This window comes from Myotis myotis, unplaced genomic scaffold (genome assembly GCF_014108235.1).
Source record: "Myotis myotis isolate mMyoMyo1 unplaced genomic scaffold, mMyoMyo1.p scaffold_m19_p_3, whole genome shotgun sequence".
Classification (NCBI taxonomy): Eukaryota; Metazoa; Chordata; class Mammalia; order Chiroptera; family Vespertilionidae; genus Myotis; species Myotis myotis.
Window position 1 is genome coordinate 194341009 of NW_023416335.1, and position 26591 is coordinate 194367599.

The window sequence follows — 26591 nt, forward strand, 5'->3', positions numbered from 1 at the left end:
ATGTGGAAAGACAAAAAGGAGACACATGTGATCCTCCCAATGGACAGATTGTTCCAGCTCAGGGCTGCACATCTGCTGCAGACGTGCACTGGTCAGGTGTGCTATGATGAGGCAGAGATGGCGGGCGGTGAGACATAAGGTCCGACTAGACGGTCTGGAATCCACACAGGTGAGTCTGCGTCCTGTGGAAATATACAAGCATATCCTCTCCCCCAGATTAAAAGTACATCAGGTCCCTTCCAGGCTCCTGTAAGCAAGTCTCTCCATTTGACAAGGGCTTTAGGTTTAGTTAAATCAGGGTTCCAATGGCTGTACATCGGGGAATTTCCCTCAGAATCTACATTTAGTATATTAATTACAAATAGAGTATGTTGTAGAACATGATGAGGAGAGGAATATTTAAACTCATTTTCTTGTAATTTTTTAATTTGTGTTTTTAAAGTTTGGTGAGCCCTTTCTACTATTGCTTGGCCTTGAGGATTGTAGGGTATTCCTATAGTATGTGCGATGCCGAATGTAGAGCATAAGTTTTTAAAAGCTCTAGAGATATAGGCAGGCCCATTGTCTGTTTTAAGTGCCCTTGGTATTCCTAGGTAGGAAAAGCATTGGAATAGATGTTGACTTACATCTTTAAAGGCTTCTCCTGTACGTGCAGAAGCAAGGATAACATGAGAAAAGGTATCAATACAAACATGCACATAGCAAAGTTTGCCAAAAGATGGGACATGAGTAATATCCATCTGCCATAAATCACAGGGTCTAAGTCCTCTTGGATTAACTCCAGTAGCAGGGCTAGGAAAATGAGTAGGACAATGGCCGCAGTCACGCACAATACTTCGAGCAGCTTCTCTAGATATGCGATAATATAGACGGAGAGCAGAAGCATTTTGATGGTGAATGGCATGAGACCGCCGGGCTTCTTCTAGAGCTGTACAAACTACTGGGCGAGTTAGTAAATCCGCCTGATAATTTCCTTCGCTTAAGGGTCCTGGTAGGCAGGAATGAGCTCTAATATGTCCAATATAGAAAGCCTTTTCTCGTTTATGAATGTAAGTTTGTAGCTGAGTTAACAAAGAGAAAATGGCTGTTCTTCCTTGTGGGAGAGAGGCAGTCTCAATATGAGGAAATAATTTAACTATATATTGAGAGTCAGTGTACAAGTTAAAGGGAACCTGTTGCAATTGTTCAAAAGCATAAATAACTGCCAAAAGCTCTGTTCTCTGAGCTGACGTCTCTCGAGTTTGTTGAACATGGGCTATTGAGTCATGATTGTTACTGCCCTACCATTAGAGGAGCCATCTGTGAATACTAAGGAGGCAGGAGGTGATAATGGCTCTTTTGAACATTTAATAGGAAATATAAACGGATGTAGGGAGAGAAATTGCAATATAGGTGATCTTGGCAAATGATGTAAAATTTGTCCTGGGAAGTTACCTATAGCTATTTGCCACTCTTCTTCAAATTGTAATAGTGTGTCTAATTGTTCTCTTTTATAAGGTATTATTATCTCAGTAACTTCTCTTCCAAAGAGTTCGATGCTGCGTCGTCTACCTTTGATAATGAGAGTGGCCACTAGGGAGGGATAGGGTGGTACAATCTTCCTAGGAGTGACAGGTAAATGTATCCATTCTAATGGTCCTTCCTGCCACAAGCATCCTGTAGGAGTATATTTAGTGGCTAGAATAATTAAGGCCCAAGATTTGGAATAATCTAGATACTGTAGTTGCTGTTTATTGATGGCCTGTTCTATTTTTGCTATAGCCTTTTCTCCTTCTACAGTTAATTGTCGGGGAGACTTAGGGTTAGAATCTCCCTTTAAAATGTCAAATAGAGGTTTTAAGTCAAGAGTGGTTATTTTTAGATATGGCCTGACCCAGTTGATATCACCTAATAGTTTCTGATAATCATTCAATGTGTTTAAATGAACTTTTCTTAATTGTAAAGGCTGATGGGTGATAGTAGAGGTATGTAATATTCTGCCTAAGTAGGAAAAAGAAGGTTCAATCTGAATCTTTTCTGGGGCTATTTTTAGACCATGTTCTTCTAAAGCAAGGACGGTCTGAGTAAGAATTTCCTGTAAAGTAGCCCGATCTTTATGAGCTAGTAAAATATCATCCATATAATGAATAAGATATAGATCTGAAAATTTCTTTCTAATAACTTGCAATGCCTGATCTACAAACTTTTGACATAATGTAGGACTATTTTTCATCCCTTGTGGGAGAACCTTCCATTGATATCTCTGATAAGGCTGTTTAAAGTTTTCTGATGGTATGCTGAATGCAAATCTTTGACAATCAGCTGGGTGAAGAGGTATAGTGAAAAAATAATCCTGTAAGTCAATAACAACAACACAATACTCCTGTGGAATTGCCACAGGGGAGGGCAATCCAGGTTGTAAGGAGCCCATATCTTCCATGGTGGCATTTATGGCTCTTAGATCTTGCAAAAGTCTCCACTTGCCTGATTTCTTTCTTATTACAAATATGGGTGTGTTCCAGGGACTATTTGATGGCTCTATATGTCCCTCTGCTAATTGCTGATCAATTAATTGTCGGGCTGCTGATATTTTCTCAGATGTTAAGGGCCATTGCTCAACCCATACTGGTTGTGACGATTTCCAGACTATGGGATCAGCAGTCCTAAGGGCAATGGCCCCAATTATAAATCCTGTCGAGGAGTGTGAGGTATTACTTTCTTTTCCTAATCCCTTTCCTGGATTAAATCTCGTGTCTAGCATCTGTGATGTTACTCTATCACTGGGGCTATATAATAGAACTCCCATTTGAGACAAGATATCTCTTCCCCATAATGTAAAGGGGATAGTCGTAATGACATAGGGACAGAATGTTCCCGAATGTTGATCTTCATCAGCCCAAGTTAAAATCTGAGAACTCTTTTTTACATTAGATGCCTTGCCTAGTCCTACTAGGGAAGTGGAGGTGGTGTGCGTGGGCCATGAAGAGGGCCAATCCTTCCCTGCTATGCAGGAAGCATCTGCTCCTGTATCCAATAGACCTTCAATTGGTTTTCCCAGAATTTGTAAAATTTTTGTAGGTCTAGTAGCATGGATTTCTTGTATCCAAAATGCTGCATCACTAGATCCAAAGTCTCCGGCCCCTCTAGCTTTCTGGGTAACAGCTGTCCCTATTTTATGTATTGGTAACAGGAGTAATTGGGCAATTCTCTGGTTGGGCTGAATCTGTATAGTTGTGGTGGGTGGGGAAAGTAAAATCTGTATTTCTCCTGTGTAGTCTGCATCAACAACTCCTGGGATGACTAAGATCCCCTGTAACGAGGTGGAGCTCCGTCCTAATATTAAACCTACAGTTCCCTCAGGCAGCGGCCCAGACACTCCTGTAGGAATGGCTGCTACTGGCGAGTCTGGGGTTAGTATTGCATGGGTGGTTGAGTGGAGGTCCAATCCTGCACTGCCTGGGGTTGCCCTGAAGAGGTCACTGACTGATCGAAATTTGCAGAGGGGTTGAAGGTTGATGCCCCTATTATTGCAGGGGCCTGGGGCTGGCCCCTTCTCAAGTTTCCCAATTGAGGTGATGGGATATAACCTCCTTGGGAGCTATTTGTAGAGTTTAAAGGCCGACCATTTTTATGGTATTTTGATCTACATTCCTTTGCCCAATGGAATCCTTTCTGACATCGGGGACAAACGGTTTTTGGAGGATTAATATTATTCCCTAATGTATTTCCAGGCTGTCGAGGAGCTTGCCATCTGGCCTGAGTATTATTATTTTTATTTGGGCATTCTCTACTAAAGTGCCCAGATAAGCCACAAGAGTAGCAGTTCATATTTCTTTTATTACCTGTATTATTGCTGGCTTGTCCTATACCCTGTATATATTGAGGGTATGTCTCCCCTTTGAGAGCTGCAGCTATAGCTACACCCTGTATAAATGCTGGACTTACATCAGCACAGTTTTATAAAATCATTTATAGTTCCTGTTCTGCGAATCGGCCTTAATAAAGCCTGACAGGTATTATTAGCATTTTCAAAAGCCAGTTGTTTGATTAGGATATCGGCTGCCTCTTTGTTATTGATTACTCTCTTGACTGCCTGTATGAGGCGAGAAAGGAAATCCTGATATGGTTCCTCGACCTTCTGTTTAACCTCTGTAAGGGTGGTTGTTTTTCCTGCTGTATAAGGTAGGGATTTCCAGGCATTTACTGCACAACTGGTTACTTTGGTAAGTGCCTCTGTGGGCATATTCATTTGCTCCTGAGCCGTGTTAAAATCACCTTCTCCTAATATCATGTCTAGGGTTATTCCTTTTCTGTTTTTTTTGCTAGTGGCTACAGCTTTCTTAGCAAGATCATCATATTCAGTTTTCCATAATAAGTAATCGCCTCCTGAGAGACAGGCTTTACAAACCTGTGACCAATCAGAAGGAGTCATCCATTTACTGGCTAGGGTTTCTACCAAGGTTTGTGTGTAAGGAGCTAGAGGTCCATATTCAGAGCAGGCCAATTTTAATTCTTTAAGTACTTTGTAAGGTACAGGCTCCCAGGTGGTGTTTCTGTCCCCACCAGACTCATTCTCATATGCAACTGGGAAGCAGAGTGAGAATTCAAGATCTCCATTAGCTTCAGCTTCTCTTATCGCCCTTTGAAATTTAGACATGGAGCTCATAGGAGCCACAGGCTTCCTTTCTAATTTGGGGAGCCTGTTTTGAATAGGAGGGCCTCTCTCCTCTCTACTGACTGGAAAGGACCAATGGTCATGTTTATGATATTTATTCTCCTCCCGATCAGTAGGCATAGCTAAATTGCTTTTAGATTGAGCTGAAGACAATAATGATGTATCCTCTCTGGGTGGAGCCGAGGGACTATTTAAAGTTTGAGAAAGTTCAACCGTTTTTGCCTCTGGTGCCAAGATTTCACAAATTGAATTCCAGAGAGAAAAGGTATCTGCCGGGACCTTCTCAGATCCATGATAGCTGTAATAGTTCTTTAATTGCTCTCCTACTTTAGTCCAAGTTTCTAAATTAATAGTTCCATCCTCAGGAAGCCATTGACATACGTCTTCTATAAAACTTTCTGTCTGACTGGGAGTAACCTTAACTCCTCTGCTAGCAAGCATATGCGTTAAAAGATTAATACAGAGTCTTTTTTCTTTAGACTCAGTATGACCCATCCTGTCAATCTAAGTTCTGTACTAACTACCCGCTTACCCTACTTATTCTCTATAGGGGGGAGGGGGGGGTCTGCAGCACCCTACGGTGCAGTCCTATCTGTCCCAAGTATGGGGGGACTTACCTAAGGGTCCCTGTTCGGGCGCCAGATGCTGGGGTCAAACCCCAGCAGGTCCAGGGGTTCCCAAAGGCATAGACGGAGTCGGCAAAGAAGGAAGGACACGGAGACAGTGTTCAGTTGATCAGCAGCCTAGCCAGGATCTCCAGCCAGGATCTCCAGCCAAGTTCTGGTCTGGATCTCCAGAGAGGTTCTGCTGTTTATTGTCTTGTTACATCCGTATTTATACCAGTTGATTTTAATCCTGTCAATTTCTATTACAAAGGTTAGGGCGTTTCTTATCTCCATTCCAGGGAGTAAAGATTATGTAGCTTAAGCATGATTGTTTGTAGTTAAAGTGATTAACTACCTGCCTGGCACTTAGTTAAGGAGTTTCATCCCCTCCCTAACTTCAGGGAAAAATCCCTACCTGGGGAAACAACCTTTCTCGGAGAGGTGACCTTGGTTAAAACACACAGCGCTAAGGGGAGCAAACATATTAAGAACAGCATGCTATATACGCCAGGTCCCTTGAAACATATGCTGTGCAGATGTTTCTATCCTGCAGCGACTGTGTCAAGCAGCAAGGATGGACCGGCTTCCAGCAAATTCTTTGTAACATCCTGTAAATATGCATTTACAACTCTCAGATTTATCTATTGCTCAAATAAAAGAATAAGACTACTTAAAATAATAATAACTGTAATACCTTCCACTTATTAATTGCCCCAATATGTACATACAGTCAATAATTATACCTCCTTCCGAAGGATATTAAGAAGGTTAAGAAATTTAATACATATTTAAAAATAATATTTATATATCTGGTTTATTTTTTTAATGAAAGGTGAATTTATTAAACAAACGTAGTATGTAGAAAGTTTGAACGTATTTTTTTTCCTTTTTTTCTCCTATTGACCTTCCCCCGGCCTCTCCTACCCCCAGCACAAGCCCTTACCCCCACCCCCAGTGTCTTGTGTCCATTGGTTATACTTATATGCATGCATATAAGTCCTTCGATTGATCTCTTATCTGCCCCCCCCCCCAAAACACTCCACAGCCTTCCCGCTGTAATTTGACAGTCTGTTCGATGTTCCTCTGCCTCTGTATCTATCTTTTTGTTCATTAGGTTATAATGTTCCTTATTATCCATAAATGAGTGGGACCATGTGTTATTTTTCTTTCACTGCCTGGCTTATTTCACTTAGCATAATGCTCTCCAGTTCCATCCATGCTGTTGCAAATGGTAAGAATTCCTTCTTTTTTACTGCAGCGTAGTATTCCATTGTGTAATGTACCATAGTTTTCAAATCCACTCATCTGCTGATGGGCATTTAGGCTGTTTCCAAATCTTAGCTATGGTAAATTGTGCTGCTATGAACATAGGTATGCATATATCCTTTCTTTTTTTATTTTATTTATTGCTTAAAGTATTACAAAGGGTATTACATATGTGTCCATTTTATCCCCCCGCCCTAGACAGTCCCCTAGCCTCCCCTATCCCCCAGTGTCTTATGTCCATTGGTTATGCTTATATGCATGCATACAAGTCCTTCGGTTGATCTCTTACCCCCCAACCCTCCCTGACCTTCCCACTGCAGTTTGACAATCTGTTTGAGGCAGCTCTGCCTCTGTATCTATTATTGTTCAAAAGTTTATAACGGTCTCTATTATCCATGAATAAGTGAGATCATGTGGTATTTTTCCTTCATTGACTGGCTTATTTCACTTAGCATAATGCTCTCCAGTTCCATCCATGCTGTTGCAAATGGTAAGAGTTCCTTCCTTTTTAGAGCAGCATAGTATTCCATCATGTAGATGTACCACAGTTTTCTAATCCATTCATCTACTGATGGGCACTTAGGCTGTTTCCAGATCTTAGCTATGGTGAATTGTGCTGCTATGAACATAGGGGTGCATATATCCTTTCTGATTGGTGTTTCTGGTTTCTTGGGATATATTCCTAGAAGTGGGATCACAGGGTCAAATGGGAGTTCCATTTTTAGTTTTTTGAGGAAACTCCATACTGTCTTCCACAGTGGCTGCACCAGTCTGCATTCCCACCAGCAGTGCACGAGTGTTCCTTTTTCTCCACATCTTCTCCAGCACTTGTCGTTTGTGGATTTGTTGATGATAGCCAGTCTGACAGGTGTGAGATGGTACCTCATTGTTGTTTTGATTTGCATCTCTCGGATGATTAGTGACTTTGAGCATGTTTTCATATGTCTCTTGGCTTTCTGAATGCCCTCTTTTGAAACGTGTCTATTTAGATCCTTTGCCCATTTTTTGATTGGATTGTTTATCTTCCTTTTGTTAAGTTGTATGAGTTCCCTGTAAATATTGGAGATTAAACCCTTATCAGAGATAACATTGGTAAATATGTTCTCCCATGCAGTGGGATTTCTTGTTGTTTTGTTGATGGTTTCTTTTGCTGTGCAGAAGCTTTTTATTTTGATGCAGTCCCATTTGTTTATTTTCTCCTTAGTCTCTCTTGCCCTAGGATCTGTGTCTGTAAAGATATTGCTATTACATATGTCTGCAACTTTGCTGCCTATGGAGTCTTGTAGGGTTTTTATGGTTTCCAGTCTTACATTCAAGTCCTTTAGCCATTTTGAGTTTGTTTTTGTGTATGGTGTAATTTGGTGATCTAGTTTCTTTTCTTTCTTTTTTTTTTTTGCATGTATCTGACCAAATTTTCCAGCACCATTTATTAAAGAGACTGTTTTGACTCCATTGTATGCTCTTGCCTCCTCTGTCAAATATTAATTGAGTATAATGGCTTGGGTCAATTGCTGGATCCTCTATTCTGTTCCATTGGTCTATAAGTCTGTTCTTGTGCCAGTACTAGGCAGTTTTGAGAACCATGGCTTGGTAATATAGTTTGATGTCTGGTACTGTGATCCTCCAACTTTGTTCTTCTTTCTCGGGACAGCTGTGGCTATTCTGCGTCTTTTTTTATGCCAGATGAATTTTTGGAGAGTTTGTTCTAGATCTTTGAAATATGCCGTTGGTATTTTAATAGGTATTGCATTGAATCTATAGATTGCTTTAGGTAGTATGGACGTTTTAATGATGTTGATTCTACCAATCCATGAACATGGGATGTTCTTCCATTTGTTTGACTTCCTCTATCTCTTTTTTCAATGTCCTGTAGTTTTCCAAGTACAAGTCTTTTACATCTTTGGTTAAGTTTATTCCTAGGTATCTTAGGTTTTTTTGGTGCAAAGGTAAATGGGATTGTTTTTTTCATTTCTCTTTCTGTGAGTTCATTATTGGTGTATAAAAAGGCCATAGATTTCTGGGAATTAATTTTGTATCCTATTACATTGTCAAATTCATTTATTAAGTCTAGTAGTTTATTGATGAAGTCTTTGGGGTTTTCTGTGTATAGTATCATGTCATCTGCGAATAAGGACAGTTTTACTTCTTCTTTTCCAATTTGGATGCCTTTTATTTCTTCTTCTTGTCTGATTGCTATGGCTAGTACTTCTAGTACTAGGTCACACAGGAGTGGTGAAAGTGGGCATCCTTGTCTTGTTCCTGTTCTTAGAGGAAATGGTTTTAGTTTTTGCCCATTGAGTATGATGTTGGCTGTAGGTCTGTCATATATGGCTTTTATTATGTTGAGGTATGAGCCCTCTATTCCCACTTTGCTGAGAGTTTTCATCAAGAAAGGGTGTTGGATTTTGTCAAATGTTTTTTCTGCATCAATTGATATGATTATGTGATTTTTGTCTCTCAGTTTGTTTATGTGATGTATCACATTTATTGATTTGCAGATATTGTACCATCCTTGCATTCCTGGAATAAATCCCACTTGATCATGGTGTATGATGTTTCTAATGTATTGCTGAATCCAATTTGCTAAAATTTTGTTGAGAATTTTAGCATCTATGTTCATCAAGGATATTGGCCTGTAGTTCTCTTTTTTTTTGTGGTGTCTTTATCTGGTTTTTGAATTAGGGTAATGCTGGCTTCATAGAAAGAGCTTGGAAATGTGCCTTCCTCTTGAATTTTTTGGAATAGTCTGAGTAGGATAGGTTTTACTTCTTCTTTGAATGCTTGGTAGAACTCCCCTGTAAAGCTGTCCGGACTAAGGCTTTTGTTTGCTGGAAGATTTTTGATCATTGTTTCAATTTCTTCAGTAGTTATCAGCCTATTCAGGTTTTTTTTTTATTCTTCTTGGTTGAGTTTTGGAAGCTTGTATTTTTCTAAGAATATGTCCATTTCATCTAGGTTGTCCTTTTTGTTGGGACAGAGTTGTTCATAATATTTTTTCATAATTGTTTGTATTTCTGTGGGATCGGTTGTTATTTCACCTCTTTCATTTCTGATTTTGTTTATTTGGGTCCTCTCTCTCTGCTTCTTGGTGAGCCTGGCTAGAGGTTCATCACTCTTTTTTTAAAAAATGTATTTTATTGATTTTTTACAGAGAGGAAGGGAGAGAGATAGTTAGAAACATCGATGAGAGAAAACATCGATCAGCTGCCCCCTGCACATCTCCTACTGGGGATGTGCCCGCAACCCAGGTATATGCCCTTGACTGGAATCGAACCTGGGACCATTCAGTCCGCAGGCCGACGCTCTATCCACTGAGCCAAACCGGTTTCGGCGAGGTTCATCAATCTTGTTTATCCTTTCAAAGAACCAGCTCTTGGTTTTGTTGATCTTTTTTATTGTTTTTTTTTTTTTTGGTCTCTATTTCGTTTATCTCTGCTGTTGTCTTTATTATTTCCTTCCTTCTGCTTACGCTGGGCTTTTTTGTTGTTGTTGTTGCTCTCTTTCTAAGTCTTTGAGTTGTAGGGTTAGGTAATTTATTACCATTGTTTCTTGTTTTTGTTTTTTTTTTTGGTAGGCTTGTAGAGCTATGAATTTCCCTCTCAAGAATGCTTTCACTGTGTCCCATAGATTTTGGATTGTTGTATTTTCATTGTCATTTGTTGCCATGATGCTTTTTATTTCTTCTTTTATCACTCTGGTAACCCAGTCATTATTTAATAGCATGCTATTTAGCCTCCAGGTGTTTGATTTTTTAAATTGTTTTTATTGTAGTTCATTTCTAGTTTTATGCCACTGTGATCTGAGAAGATACTTGATATGATTTCTAGCCTCTTGAATTTGAAGAGACTTTGCCTGTGACCCAATATATGGTCTATCTTTGAGAATGTCCCATGTGCACTTGAGAAGAATGTATATTCTGTGGCTTTGGGGTGAAATGTTCTGAAGATGTCAATTACTTCCATCTGATCTAGTGAGTCATTTAGGATTGATGTTTCTTTGCTGAGTTTTTGTTTAGGAGATTTGTCCAATGGCAATAGTGGGGTATTAAAGTCCCCTACTATGACTGTATTGCTGTCAATCTCTCCCTTGATATCCTCCAGAAGTTTTTTTTATGTATTTGGGTGCTCCTGTATTGGGTGCATATATGTTTACCAGAGTCATTTCTCCATTTCTCCTTGTTGGATTGCTCCCTTTATTATTATGAAGTGGCCTTCTTTATCTCTTGTTATGTCCTTCACTTTGAGATCTAATTTGTCCAATATAAGTATTGCTACCCCAGCTCTTTTTCATTTCCATTTGCCTGAAAAACCTTTTTCCATCCCTTCACCATCACTCTGTGTGAGTTCTTTTTTCTGAGGTGGGTTTCCTGTAGACAGCAGATATGTGGGTCATGTTTTCTTATCCACTCGGCTACCCTATGTCTTTTGATTGGGGCATTTAATCCATTTACATTTAAAGTTATTATTGATAGGTACTTGTTTGTAGCCATTTGTATTCTTTAAGCGTGTGTTCCTTCTTCGCTTCTTATTTCTTCTTTTTACAGCAGACCCTTTTGCATTTCTTGCATTGCTGGTTTGGTGGTGATAAACTCCCTTAGTCCTTTTTTGTCTGTGAAGCTCCTGATTTCACCCTCGATTTTGGTTGATAGCCTTGCTGGGTACAGTATTCTTGGATTTAGACCCTTCCTTTGCATGACTTTGTATATTTCATTCCAATCCCTTCTGGCCTGATGTGTTTTTGTTGAGAAATCAGTCATCAGTCTGATTGGGGATCCTTTGTAGGTAACTTTCTGTCTCTCTCTGGCCGCTTTTAAGATTCTTACTTTGTCATTGGTGTTTGCCAATTTAATTATAATATGCCTTGGCTTTGGTCTTTTGGGGTTCATTTTGTTTTGGACTGTGTGAGCTTCTTGGATTTGTGTGATTTTTTTCTTACCTATATCAGGGAAGTTTTCTGTCATTATTTCTTCAAACAGGTTTTCTATTCCTTGCTCAGTTTTCTCTCCTTCTGGCACCCCTATTATGCGGCATATTGTTTCATTTTGTGTTGTCCCAAAGTTCCCTTAGGCTAGTGGTTCTCAACCTTCCTAATGCTGCGATCCTTTAATACAGTTCCTCATGTTGTGGTGACACCCAATTTAATTGTTACAAGTTGAACATAATTAAAGCATAGTGATTAATCACAAAAACAATATGTAATTATATATGTGTTTTCCAATGGTCTTAGGCGACCCCTGTGAAAGGGTCATTCGACCCCCAAAGGGGTCACAACCCACAGGTTGAGAACCGCTGCCTTAGGCTCTCCTCCTGTTTTTTAAGTTTTCTTTCCAGATACTGCTCTGCTTGGGTATTTTTTCCTACCTTGTCTTCTAGCTCACTGATGAGGTTCTTTACTTCTTCTAGTCTACTCTTGATGCTTTCTATTGAGCTCCTTATAGCAGCAATGTCGTTTTTCATTTCTTCTTGGTTCTTCCTCATTTCGTCTTGGTTTTTACACATATTGTTGAATTTGACTTCCATTCTTTTCAGCGACCTTGTGACCATTTCTCTGAATTCTTTCTCTGACATATTGCTTGCCTCTATTTCATTTTCTTCCATTTCTGGTGATGCCTCCTTTTCTTTCATATGCGGGCTGTTTCTTTGACTCCCTATGATCTCTCTTCTCTGGGTGTCTGGTTTTGTAGCTCTCTCTCTCTTTTCCTAGGCAAAATCTGACCTTTCCTTGAGAAGGTAGAGAGCCCATCCAAGTCCATGTATTCGCGCTGCTAGAGATCTGATGTTCCTGGGTTCGCAGCTGTTCCCTGGGTGTTGATATTGTAGATTTCTGGGATGTATAGGTTTCTGATAACAGCCACTCTCACTATCAAGATGACGTGATCTCCCACATTCTTCTGTACCGAGCGGAGCCGTGGAAAGACGAAAAGCTTCAGGGTGGCCGCTGTCTCCCGCATCGTGGCCAGGAGTCTGGCTAGCCCACAGCCAACTCCTCAGACCGCTGAGAAGTCAGCAGTCCAGCCGCGCAGCCAACTGTCTATCTGGTTTATTTTTCAGGCAAAAGCTCAAATAATGGACTGTCCAGTTCAAAACTAAACTTAACAATCTTTTTATTTTTAATCCTCAAACGAGGATATTTTTTCATTGATTTTTAGGGAGAGTGGAAAAGGGAAAGACAGAAATATGGATGTGAGAGAAATACATCGATTGGTTGCCTCCTGCACTCGCCCTGACCAGAACCCAGGTTGGGAAGGAGCCTAAAACCGAGGTACATGCCCTTGAGGGGAAGCAAATCCAGGACCATCTGGTCTGCAGGCTGACGCTCTATCCACTGAGCCAAACCAGCTAGGGCCAGACTTAAAATTATCTTAACGAGAGATAATCAACAATGAAGGTCTTGGCACCTGGCTCAGTCTTAAAGTAGCTCTACTTCTCTAGGCACACAGCACATGAGAAGAAATAATTATTTCATTTAATAAATATTCATCAGGCACAATTCTAGGTGCTGGGGAGACATGGTGAAGAGGACAAACCTCTGCCCTCATGAATCTTACATTCTAGTTGGAGAAAGAATGCCGGGAGGGAGAAAAGAAGGAGAGAGAGAAGACAAAGAAAAGAAATTTATAGATAGCAATAATTGTATTGGTGAAAATAAAACTGGGCAATTTAATAGAGTAATGGATGGGGGTAGGGTGGGGGGAGGAGAGGCTTAGTTTCTTTGGATTGGGAGATCAGAGATGGTCTTTCTGAAGAGACATCTGGGTTGAGACTCAAATGATGACGAGGAAGAGCCAACCATAAAATAATATGGCAGAAAAACATTCAAAGGAGAGTGTCCAGCAAATGCAAATAACCTAATGCAGGAATGGGCATGGTTGTGAAAGCAATAGATAGGCCATAATGGCTGGGGAGCAGTGACTGACATGGAGTGGTATGCATGGTCGGAGGACAGACATAAGAAGAAATCACAGAGGAAAAACCAAGATGGCGGCTTAGGTAAACACCGGAGATTGCTGCTTAGCACAACCACTTCAAGAATACAACTAAAAGATGGAACGGACATCATCCAGAACCACAGGAAGGCTGACTGAGTGGAAATTCTACAACTAGAAGGAAAGAGAAAAGCATATCGAGACTCAGAGGAGGTGTGGTGCGGAAGTAAAGTACAGAGGTATGGAGGCGCACGTGGAGAGGGCTGGCATCTGAGGACACGGATGTCTTTTTCAATCAGTAGGGAGTCTCAAGCTCTGAGCTCCATTTCCGGGCGAGTCTCTGGGGACCCAGACTCATACGGGAGAAACTGGACTGTCTGGCATCAGTTGGAACTCGAGGGCAGCTTCCTCTAGGAGGTGCTTGCAGCAATTGTCAGGACACTGAGAAGCGGGGCCTCTGAGGGCAGCCATAGCTGCTTGCTTCGCCCTGCTGATCCCCTGGGACCCCCGCCCCACCCAAGCTGTGCACTGGCTTTTGCATATGAAAGGCCTAGCCCTTTGCAATCTGAAAATTACCTAACAAACTGCAGCTGGTCCAAGGCCCCAAGGCAACTCGCATTGCTTCACAGCTGAGCTCCTGCTGGGTAGCCTCAGGCAGAGGCTAGATTAGCACCTCCTTAGAGATCCAGGAGCCAGTGTGCCTGGTGGTCAGAGTGGGACCATCCAGATTGCAGCTCCTCAGATCCATAAAGGACACACTCGGGGGGCAGACTCAGTGAGCACCAAAGCCCCACTGAAGCAAGTCTTGCCTCAGAAGGGTGTCTCCAGCTCAGAAGTTCTCCCACTGCAGACACAGCTGATTCTCACTGCCAATTGGCCTGGAGGTCAATTCCTCCCAGTGATACCTACAACAATCAAGACTTAACTACAACAAGACTGTGCACAAAGCCCACAAAGGGGTGCACCAAGAGTGTCCACCTCAGGTAATTGGAGAGGCTGAGCCACTGGGCCCTATAGGACACCTAGCACAGAAAGCCACTCTATCAACATAGGGAAGCATAAAAAATGCGGAGAAAAAGAAACAGGTCACAAATGACAGAAATGGAGGAAAGCAAACTACTGGATATAGAGTTCAAAACCATACTTTTAAGGTTTTTCAAGAATTTTCTAGAAACCGCTGATAAATTTAGTGAGACCCTCAAGAAATCAAGTGAGACCCTTGAGGCTATGAAAAAGGACCAACTAGAAATTAAGCATACACTGACTGAAATAAAGGATATTATGCAAAGTTCCAACAGCAGACTAGAGGATCGCAAGAATCAAGTCAAAGATTTGAAATACGAAGAAGCAAAAATCACCCAACCGGAAAAACAAAACAAAAAAGAATCCAAAAATATGAAGATAGTGTAAGGAGCCTCTGGGACAACTTCAAGCATACCAACATCCGAATTATGGGGGTGCCAGAAGATGAGAGAGAGCAAGATATTGAAAACCTATTTGAAGAAATAATGACAGAAAACTTCCCCTACCTGGTGAAAGAAATAGACTTACAAGTCCAGGAAGCACAGAGAACCCCAAACAAAAGGAATCCAAAGAGGACCACACCAAGACACATCATAATTATAATGCCAAGAGCAAAAGACAAAGAGAGAATCTTAAAAGCAGCAAGAGAAAAAAAAGTCAGTTACCTACAAGGGATCACCCATAGGAATGTAAGCTGATTTCTCAACAGAAACTTTGCAGGCCAGAAGGGAGTGGCAAGAAATATTCAAAGTGATGAATAGCAAGAACCTACAACCAAGATTACTTTATCCAGCAAAGCTATCATGTAGAATTGAAGGTCAGATAAAGAGCTTCACAAATAAGAAAACCTAAAGGAGCTCATCACCACCAAACCAGTATTAAATGAAATGCTGAAAGGTATCCTTTAAGAAGAGGAAGACGAAGAAAAAGGTAAAGATACAAATTATGAACAACAAATACACTTCTATCAACAAGTGAATCTAAAAATCAAGTGAATAAATAATCTGATGAACAGAATAAACTGGTGATTATAATAGAATCAGGGACATAGAAAGGAGTGGACTGACTATTCTTCGGGGGGAAAGGGGTGTGGGGGATGCGGGAAGAGACTCGACAAAAATCGTGCACCTATGGATGAGGACAGTGGGGGCGGGGTGAGGGCGGAGGGTGGGGTGGGAACCGGGTGGAGGGGAGCTATGGTGGGAAAAAAGGGGAACAACTGTAATAATCTGAACAATAAAGATTTACTTAAAAATAAAAAAAGAAGAAATCACAGAAGGACTTGCAGTTCATGGTAACAAGTATGGAGTTTGTTTTTGGTGCAATAGCAGCAGGATAGCTGGTGGGAGAAATGGGATGTTTCCAAGCAGAGTGGACAGAAGCAATGCCTAGCACATACTTTGAGGAATGTATTAAATGAGAAAGCTGGGAAGCCAATAAACCCCTCAAGCTCTATGACAAACAGACATACTGATTGCTCATATGACAATATGACTCATTAATTACCAATTATAAGCCAAGCAATGTGAAAACAAAATGATCACATTATATTGAACTGCTTTTCAAAACAGAGAGAGTTGGAAATGAAAAGACAACAGACTTCTGGAAATAACAGCAACTTGTAATGGTCTTGAGAAAAGTTCAAACTGCTCAACCCCCCCCCCCCCCCGCACACACACACACAATTTAATGTATAGCCCAGTTTTTCAATCTGAAATGCTGACATTAGGATCAGATAATTCTCAGTTGAAGGTGCTGTCCTGTGTATTGTCGGATGTTTAGCAGCAACCTTGGTCTCTATATACCAGATGATAACACCATATCCCCCTTGTTGTGACAAACAAAAATGTCTCCAGAAATTACTAAATGTCCCTTATAGGGTGAAACACCACTGTTCAAGAACTCACTGGTAAAATTAACAACTTTTAACTTTATTTAGCCTGTGATATATGTTCTAAAATAGGTGGGAATATTTTAATTTCCACTCCACAAGTTAAATTGTGGTAACTAGAGGGTAAAACTATTGTGAAATGACTAGTTCCATTATTTCATTCATCTTTGTGGTCCTAACACAATTCTATGGCTATTAATCACAAATCTTTTAAGCACATCCTATGTGCCAAGCACTATTCTTGGTATTGGGGATAGAGAAGGGATCAAGTAGATAAAAAATCCTTGTAGACCTGATATTCTCATGAGAAGACAAATAAGTAGGGATATCATTTACAATATTAATAAGCGATTTAGTGCAACAGAAAAGTTAGAAAGGGGATAGAAATTGCTAAGGTGTTGATGGTGTAGAAATTTGAAATAGGATAATCAAGAAAGTCTCACTACAAAGGTGGTATTTAAATAAAGACAAGGACGCCAAAACCGGTTTAGCTCAGTGGATAGAGCGTCGGCCTGCGGACTGAAGGGTCCCAGGTTCGATTCCGGTCAAGGGCATATACCTTGGTTGCGGGCACATCCCCAACTGGTCGATGCTTCTCTCTCATCGATGTTTCTAACTCTCTATCTCTCTCCCTTCCTCTCTGTAAAAAATCAATAAAAATATATTTATAAAAATAAATAAATAAAGACAAGGAAAGGGGAGTAAGCAATGCTGAAAGCAGAAGGAACAGTTAGTGTAAACTCCCCAAGGGAGGGAGGAAGGGAGGGAGGGGGAGAAAAGGAGGTAGGGGGAGGGAGGGAAGGAGGGAGGGAGGGGGAGGGAGGGAGGGAGGGAGAGAGAGGGAGAGAGAGAGAGAGAGAGAGAGAGAGAGAGAGAGAGAGAGAGAGAGAGAACATGCTAGATTTGTTGTGGAATAGCAAAGAAACCAGATGACTGGTCCATTTGACCAATTATGCTTAAATTAATCCTAATCTGGCTAAAATAAAGTTCTCTGACTAACTTCATAGTCGGCTTTGACATGGTAATTTCTTGATGTAGTTTCTTAGAGGGTAGGAAATAGGGAAGGATTGATTCTGAGCACCTTATAAGCCTTTGAAAATACACAGTGATGCCAGCAATGCAGAGTAATTCCAAAAGTTTTACCTATGTTTTTCTTCTGAAGCGTGCTCCAAATAGGGGAAACAGTCTCTCTTTTCCCATTTTTTCTTTTTTGGTTTCATCTAAAATGAAATAAATCTATTTAAAAGGTAGAGAAAAATACTGGTCAAAGTGAAATATTTTTAAAAGTAAATTATAATTTATGAAACTGAGCTACATTATTACCTGATCAAAGAAATAGATAGGTCCAATGTCCAAAGGTCTAGTTTTAGTAAAGTCTTCCATTCTGCCATCAGACCTAAGAAGGAGAAGTTAAGAATATGAAAACAAGTTATCATGTCTACAAGTAATAATTCAAACACTTGGTTTTAAAGTTGAGATTTATGTATTCTATGAACTGTACAAAGCGGGGCTTGGGGAGAGAACACAACCATTCCTTTACCTCTATCTTCACTTCATAGGCTATCTACTTGACAAAGACACAATCAGAAGGATTTCATGCTAATGGCAAAAAAAGCAATATCATGTTGATGCCAAGTTTCTCAACCTTGGCACTACTGACATTTGGGCCAGATAATTCTTTGTGGTAAGGAGTTGCCTTGTGCATTGTAGGATGTTGAGCAGCATCTCTGGCCTCTACCTACCAGATGCCAGTAGCATGCCTTCTTACCCAGTTAGGTCAACAAAAAAGTGTCTCCAGATATTGCCAAATGTCTCCTGGGGATAAAAATTGCCCCTGGTTGAAAATGACTGTGCTGATGCAATAGTGCACCACTCCCCCACCCCCACCCCCCCACGGCCACAAACAAAGTTTTGATAGGGAAGAAACTGGTGCCTCAGAGTGAGTGATAGATACTGCTAATGGCAGGATATTTGAGTAGTGCCACTCAAAATGTGACCATTGGACCAGCAGCATCAATATCACCTGAGAGCTTGTTACAAATGCCAATTCTCACTTAACCCAAACATATCATATTGTGTCAGAAGCTCCTGAGATGGCATCCAGGAACCTGTGATTGAACAAGCCCTCCATGTGATTCTTATAAATGTTAAGTTTAGGAAGCACTGACTATGAGGACACAATTTACCAACAGCTTGTGAAACCGCAGGATTGTGACTAAATGGGAAGTCTGGGGCTGGCTAAACCAAAGCTAAGTGGCCTCATGGGTTTGCAATGAACAAGAAGAGCACGTACTGGAGGACTGGGCAGCAGCAACAGTATCAAAGGACTGGGACACCTAGAGGACTGAGCATCATTAGGTAAAAGCTAACGATATTAATAACTATATTAACTTATTAATATTACTATTAATAAAGAAAATTTTCTGAGGCTCAGACTTGATTAGCCCTTCCTAAAAGAGAAGTAGGAGAATTTGTTTAAAATGAGATTTGAATGACACCAAAAGTTCCTGTTTATATAAACATCTCTATCTCATTGTCCTGCCACTGTTGCTAAACATTCTACTTTGAGTTATGGGGAGTCACCTCAAGATGTGCCTCTGTGGTATGTAGATTGTTTTGAGCTAAAGATAACTTTTGCCTCAGGCTGAAGAGAAACTTCTGCCTCTCCCTTAACTACCTAGAAAAATTTAAATTAGAGGCCTTGCCCATAATAAGTGATTATTAGAAGTAACCTCTTTTGACCTATCTGTAGGGCAGGACAAACTTCTATTTCCTGAACACCTGCTCTTCTTATCATCTTGCAATGACCATTTGAAGCCCCCAAAGTACCTCCCTCATCCCTAGCTCAGGGAGTCTTATATACCTCAATCTCCCTTTCTATCTCAGAAACTCTCATGCATGTGGGGGTCTCTGACTCTCTCACATATGTGGGTTTCCCATACATATGTATGTATTAAATTTATTTTCTTTTGCTGATGTACTCATATCTATTTAATTATTAGACTAGCCAAAAGAACCTGAGAGTAGTGACCATTGGACCAGCAGCATCAATATCTGTCCTCCCCCACAGCAGAAAAATCTGTCCTCCCCCACACTGAGTTTGGCTCAGTGGATAGAGCGTCGGCCTGCGGACTGAAGGGTCCCAGGTTCGATTCCGGTCAAGGGCATGTACCTGGGTTGCGGGCACATCCCCAGTAGGAGATGTGCAGAAGGCGGCTGATCGATGTTTCTCTCTCATCGATGTTTCTAACTCTCTATCTCTCTCCCTATATACATTTGCGAAAAACTTCATGTCCTGCAAAATTGTGCACTACAAATAATAGGGATCATGGGAAAAACAGAGTGCAGGCACACCACTTAAAATTTATGCTACTTTGCCCTAGTTGGTTTGGCTCAGTGGATAGAGCATTGGTCTGAGGACTGAAGGGTCCCAGGTTCAATTCTGGTCAAGGGAACATGCCCAAGGTTGTGGGCTTGATTCTCAGTAGGAGGTGTGTAGGAGGCAGCCTATCAGTGATTCTCTCTTATCATTGACGCTTGTATCTCTTTTCCCCTCTCACTTCCTCTTTGAAATCAATAAAAATATGCATGTTTTTTTTTTTAAAAAGATATCCTATATTGCCCTGGTCACTGGCTCAATGGTTAGAGCATCCACCCATGCACCAAAGGGTCACAGATTCAATTCCCGGTATCAGGATTGCAGGATCAATCCCTATCCCCTAGCAGGGCACAGGTGGGAGACAACCAATCGATGTGTCTCTCTCACATTGATGTTTCTCTCTCTCACCCTCCTTCTCTTCTACTCTTTAAAAAACAATGGAAAAAAAGTATTCTCAGGTGAGAAGTAACAGAAAGATTTTATGTATTTAAAGACTTAATATTGTTAAAATGGCAATACTCCCCAGTTCACCTACAGATTCAATGAAATCTCTGTCAAAATTCCAATGGTTGGCTGAAACCAGTTTGGCTCAGTGGATAGAGCGTCGGCCTGCGGACTGAAAGGTCCTAGGTTCGATTCCGGTCAAGGGCATGTACCTGGGTTGCGGGCACATCCCCAGTAGGAGATGTGCAGAAGGCGGCTGATCGATGTTTCTCTTTCATCGATGTTTCTAACTCTCTATCTCTCTCCCTTCCTCTCTGTAAAAAATCAATAAAATATTTTAAAAAAAAATTCCAATGGTTGTTTTTGCAGAAATTAACATGTTAAAATTTCTAAAGTTCACATGGAAATTCAAGGATCCAGAATATCCAAAACAATCTTGAAAAAAGAACAATTTCCTAATTTCAAAACTTAATATAAAAGCTACATTAATCAAATGTGGTACTGACAATGAGGATAAATATAGAAATCAATGGCTTACAATTGAGTCTAGAAATAAACCCTCAAATTTATGGTAAACTAATTTTTGACAAGAGTTCCAAGACAGTTCAATGGAAGAAAGAATAGTCTTTTGAATTCATGATAATGGAACTGGATATTTACATGTGAAAGAATAAAAATGAACCCTGATATCATACCATATACAAAAAATTAACTGCCAATGGATCACAGAATGGAAAAAAATTTTGCAACTCAAATATGTAAAAAGATAAGAGGCCTAACTTGAAACCCAGGCAGATAGGGCAGGGCTCCAGCTGAAAACAAAGGCAGGTAGAACATAGGCAGGGGTAGACATGGCAGTTTGAACCAGCCTAACCACAGGAACCAACCAAGCAGAAATAATAAAATGTTTCTGGACTCAAAGCGGGAGGCATGGGAAAACAAGGGAGAGCCTGTAGCAACAAGACAGACGAACGCATAGAAACAGAAAAAGTTCAGCACAGGAACAGAGAAAGAGCATATAGAAACAGGGAAAGTTCAGGTCTGTTGCTGGGCAAAAACAATTGAGGGAATTAATCAGGTGACAACACAGATAGACATAGAAGCAGACTTGTAGCAAATATATACAAGGCTTTAACGGGCAGCCCACTCTTGGGTCTTCCTCCCCTTGCAGGGAGTCTGAATCTGCTTATAATAAATTTTCCACACTTTTACTTAAATCTCCTGGTTCACATAGATCATTCTTCGATGTCACAAAACACAACACCGGGAAAACACCTCAGCCCATAGTTCTGGTCACCAAAGGGTCTAGTATTCAGAATATATAAAGAATTCGTAAGCTCAAGAATAAAAAGACAAATAACTCAAAATGGGCAAAGGATTTGGACATTTAAGAATATATGCAAATTGCTGAAACCGGTTTGGCTCAGTGGATAGAGCGTCGGCCTGCAGACTGAGGGGTCCCAGGTTCGATTCCAGTCAGGGGCATGTACCTGGGTTGCGGGCATAAACCCAGTGGGAGATGTGCAGGAGGCGGCTGATCGATGTTTCTCTCTCATCGATGTTTCTAACTCTCTATCTCTCTCCCTTCCTCTCTGTAAAAAATCAATAAAATATATTAAAAAAAAAAGAATATATGCAAATGGACAATAACACATGAAAAGATGTCAACATCACTAGTCATTAGGTAAATGCCAATCAAAACCACAATGAGATACCACTTCACACCCACTAGGATGGCTATAATAAAAATAAAACAGACAATAACAAGTGTTGACAAGGATATGAACAAACCTCATGCACTGCTGGTAGAAATGTAAAATGGTGCAACTACTACTGAAAACAGTCTGGTAGTAAAACATAAATTTAAAAAGATATATATGCATTACTATGTTCATTGCAGCATTGTTGACAATAGCCAAGATATAGAAGCAATGTAAGTATGCACTGATAAATGATTAAAGATGATGTGATACATATATATAATGGACTATTACTTGGCCTTAAAAAAGAATGAAATATTACCATCTGCAACAACATGGATGGACCTAAGGCAGTGGTTCTCAACCTTCTGGCCCTTTAAATACAGTTCCTCATGTTGTGACCCAACCATAAAATTATTTTTGTTGCTACTCATAACTGTAATGTTGCTACTGATATGAATTGTAATGTAAATATCTGATATGCAGGATGGTCTTAGGCGACCCCTGTGTAAAGGTCGTTTGACTGCCAAAGGGGTCGCGACCCACAGGTTGAGAACCGCTGACCTAAGGGGTATTATGCTAAGTGAAATATGTCTGATAGAGAAAGACAAATACCACATGATTTCACTTATATGTGGAATCTTAAAAACAAAATAAACAAACAAAACAGAAACAGACTCATAGATACAGAGAGCAAACTGATTGTTGCCAGAAGGGAGAGGGTGGGAGGGCTGGATAAAAAGGTGAAATGATTAAGTAGTACAAATTGGCAGTTACAAAATAGTCATAGGGATGTAAATTACAACATAAAAATATATTAAATAACATTGTAATAACTATGTATGGTGTCAGGGAGGTACTACATTTACTAGAGGTATCACTTCATAAGTTATGTAAATGTTTATCCACTATGCTGTATAGCTGAAACTAATATGATATGGAATGTCAACTGTAACTGAAATTTTTTTTTAAATTATAAAAACAAAAGCAAAGAAAAAGAGAAAGACTCATTGACAAACAAGAGTATGGTGAATGGCAGAGGAAATGGGGAGTGGGGAAAGGTAGAAGAGTGTAGAAGGGGGATAAATGGCAATGAAAGGAGACTTGACTTGGGGTGGCAAACACACAGTACAATATATCATACAGATGATGTATTATAGAACTGTATACCTGAAACTTATATAACTTTATTAACCAATGTCACCCTGATAAATTTAATTTTTAAAAAACAGTGGTTAAAAATAAAAAGGTTAAAAATAAAATTGTCATATGACCAGCTTTTATATTTGTAGATATATGCCCAAGAGAAATAAAAACATATTCATACCAAAACATACAGAAAAGTTCATAGAACTATTCATCACAGCCAAAAAGTAGACATAACCCAAATGTCTATTAATTGATGGATGGAAAATGTTCTCTAATTAGATAGTGGTGGTGATTGTAGACTTGTAATTACTAAAACTCATAGAATTATACACTTTAAAATGATAAACTTTATGGCACATAAATTATCATAATTTTTTTTAAAAGGAGTATCCAAGAGCCTCACCCAGCTCTAGCTTCCACCCATACCAACCTAAGGATGTCAACTTCTAGAGACCAGGCCCTCAAAAATATGAGTGCCTTAAAAAGTACCTATTTTCTGTCTTACGAGCTGCTGCCAGTTCAGACCCAAAGAATTTTAGAGATCTATTGGTTCTAACCCCAAAATAACTTTATACCAGTGTTCCATTCAGAACCTCAAGACCAGTTGATTCTATTCATGTCTTTTATCTCAGTCATCCTCAATCACTGGGAATGTAAACTTGCAATTTCTATCTAGATCAAGAGAGCTGACTGAGCACCATGTCCTCTACATTCTGGAATTTTTATCAATTAAACTGACTTTATTTATGTGTCATAAATCTGTTTTAACAATGCAGAGGTGTGATATCTTACATGTTTGAAGAAAGAGAGACTAGCCTAGGGTTTTCCAATTCAGTAGCTGAATCAAGGGGCCAGCATCTTTCCATCCTTCTGTGTTCTTCAGATTTCATCCCTAGTGATCATGCTCAGACTTTAAAACATCTAAAAGAAGAAAAAGTGCTTCATTTTATTTTGTCTTTAAAAAAAAATTTAGTAAACCTTTTCCAGAAGTTCTCAATGGTTTTTCTTTATGTCTCATTGACCAAGATTGCAACATATCTATATCTATACAAACCACTGAGAAGAGGGATTGGAATTGATGTATATTAGCTTAGACCAATCAGGATGTACCCCCCTTTTTTGGAAGTAATTCTAGTTTTATTTTAATTTTATTACTAGTGGCCCGGTGTATGAAATTTGTGCATGGGGGGGGGGTGTCCCTCAGCCTGGCCTGCACCCTTCTCCAATCTGGGATCCCTCTCACAATCTGGGAATGCTGGCTCCTAACCACTCACCTGCCTGCCTGCCTGACCACTCCTAACCACTCTGCCTGCCGGCCTGATCAACCTCAACTGCCACCCCCTTCTGGCCTGAGCACCCCTAACTGCCTGCCCCTGACAGGCTGATTGCACCCAATTGCCCCCCCCCCCGTCAGCCTAATTGCCCCCAACTGCCCCCCACCCCCCGCTGGCCTGCTCACCCCCAACTGCACCCCCTGCCAGCCTGCTTGTCCCCAACTGCCCTCCCCTTCTCACCCCCAACTGCCCTCCCCTGCTGGCCTGATCGCTCCTAACTGCCTCTGCCTCAGCCCTGCCACCATGGCTTTGTCTGGAAGGATGTCCAGAAGATCTCTGGAAAGTCTCCTGGTATAATTAGCATATTACTCTTTTATTAGTATAGATAGAGGCCTGGTGCACTGGTGGAGGCTGGCTGGTCTGTCCTGAAGGGGGTCCCAGATCAGGGGTGGGGTCCCCTTAGGGGGTGGGGTGGGCCTGGGTGAGGGGCTGGGGCAGTTTGCAGGCTGATCATACCCACATTGGGGTGAGGATCCCTGCTGAGGGGTGGGGCCAGCCTGGGTGAAGGGCTGAGGGCCTTTTGCAGGCTGGCCTTGCCCCCTTCAGGGTGACGGTCCCAGCAGGGCATGGCTGGCCTGGGCTAGGGGCTGAGGGCTGTTTGCAGCTGGCCACACCCCCATTGGGGTGAGGGTCCCCGCTGGGGGCAATAGCCAGCCTGGGTGAGGGTCGGAAGGCCGTTTGGGGGCAGTTTGCAGACTGGCCAAGCCCCAGGCTTTGTCCAGAAGGACATCCAGAAGGTCTCCAAAAGATCTCCAAGTCTAATTAGCATATTACTCTTTTATTAGTATAAACTAGAGGCCTGGTGCACAAAAATTTGTGCACTCGGGGACATCCCTCAGCCCAACCTGCCCCCTCTAACAGTCTGGAAGCTCTCACAGGATGTACTACTGATGTCCCTGTGGGGAGCGGGCCTATGCCGGTCTGGCCTCCCTCTGTGGAAGGCAACTGGCCGATCAGGTATATAGATACTTTCTGAAGGCAGCACAGACTCCGTCCTTATTTCTTTCCTCTGTGGTTGGAGAATAGGGGACTAAAAGGTGGAGACAGAACTGTGGCCGGGCCTGGGGCTCTTGTAGGCAGCAGAAAGAAGGAGAGGGCTGGGGGAAGTCTAGACACGGTTTCCTTCAATTGTCCTCTCTTCCTCTGGGCCCCTCGCTCTGTTCTTTCCTTGTTGTGGTGGACGCTTGGGCCTCGGACTGACAGGAGCCCAGCGACAGTGGAGTTCAGCCCCCTCACTTCTCAGCTGAACATACAACCGCCTCACATTCCAAGTGGAGCTGTTTTCAAGTGGCTGAAGTGCTGGCAATTCATGCCTCCTGGCCTTTCCCCTCTCGGGTTTCGTCCTTGGGTCAGTGGACTGACTATTCTCGGGGGGGGGGGGGGGGAAGAATGCGGGAAGAGCCTGAACAAAAATCGTACACCTATGGATGAGGACAGTGGGGGGGGGGGGGTGGTCAGGGCAGAGGGTGGGGTGGGAACCAGGTGGAGGGGAGCTATGGGGGGAAAAAAGAGGAACAACTGTAATAATCTGAACAATAAAGATTTAATTAAAAAAAAAAGAAACAAATGAAAATTCTAGAACTGAAAAAAAAGGATTTGAAATGAAAAATTAACTGGCTGGTTTAACAGGAATTAAACATCCTATCTAATAATAGACAAACATGGTAATTAACCGTAACTTCGTTACCCTTCCCATTGGCTAATCAGGGCGATACGCAAATTAACTGCCAACCAAGATGGCGGCCGGCAGCCAGGCAGCTGAAGCAAACAGGAGGCTTGCTTGCTCCAGTGATGGAGGAAGCCAACGCTCCCCGCCTGCCGCTGCCGGCCTCTCAGCTGCACTCTAAGAAACAATTTTGCAATTATAGAAGCTAAACAAGCTCCAGATACCTGCTTTTGGCCAGCTTTGGCCTCAGAGCTTAGAGTGGCAGTGATGGCAACAATGTTTCAATTATTGAAGCTAAACAAACCCAGATACCTGCTTTCAGCCAGCCGCAGCCTCAGAGCTGGAGCCGGGCCTCAGAGCTGGAGCTGGCTCTCAGCTCCAGTGACAGCTATAGAAGGTAAATACATCCCAGAATTAAAAAAAAGAAAGAAAGAAAGAAAGAAAAAAAGGAGAGGTTGCCAGCCTGAAAACAGCCCTCAGCCCCTCACCCAGACTGGCCAGGCACCCCAGTGGGGACCTCCACCCTGAAAGGGGTGTGACCAGCTGCAAACAGCC

General features: G+C 41.4%; 1 protein-coding gene across 7 annotated transcripts in view; it reads right to left on the minus strand.

Annotated features, from left to right (window-relative positions):
• LOC118651595 (uncharacterized protein C3orf20-like) overlaps positions 1 to 26591 on the minus strand; it is a 104123-nt gene that overhangs the window by 74513 nt on the left and 3019 nt on the right. For 5 of the 7 annotated variants that reach the window (XM_036300906.1, XM_036300905.1, XM_036300900.1 and 2 more), the window contains exons 2-4: positions 23829 to 23957; positions 17688 to 17760; positions 17508 to 17584 (exon numbers count right to left, since the gene is read on the minus strand). The gene's annotated coding sequence lies outside the window, so the exon portion shown is untranslated. Of the gene's footprint in view, positions 1 to 17507; positions 17601 to 17687; positions 17761 to 20399; positions 20436 to 23828; positions 23958 to 26591 lie in introns of those variants that run through there. The other 2 variants (XM_036300902.1, XM_036300903.1) reach the window with 2 other exon arrangements.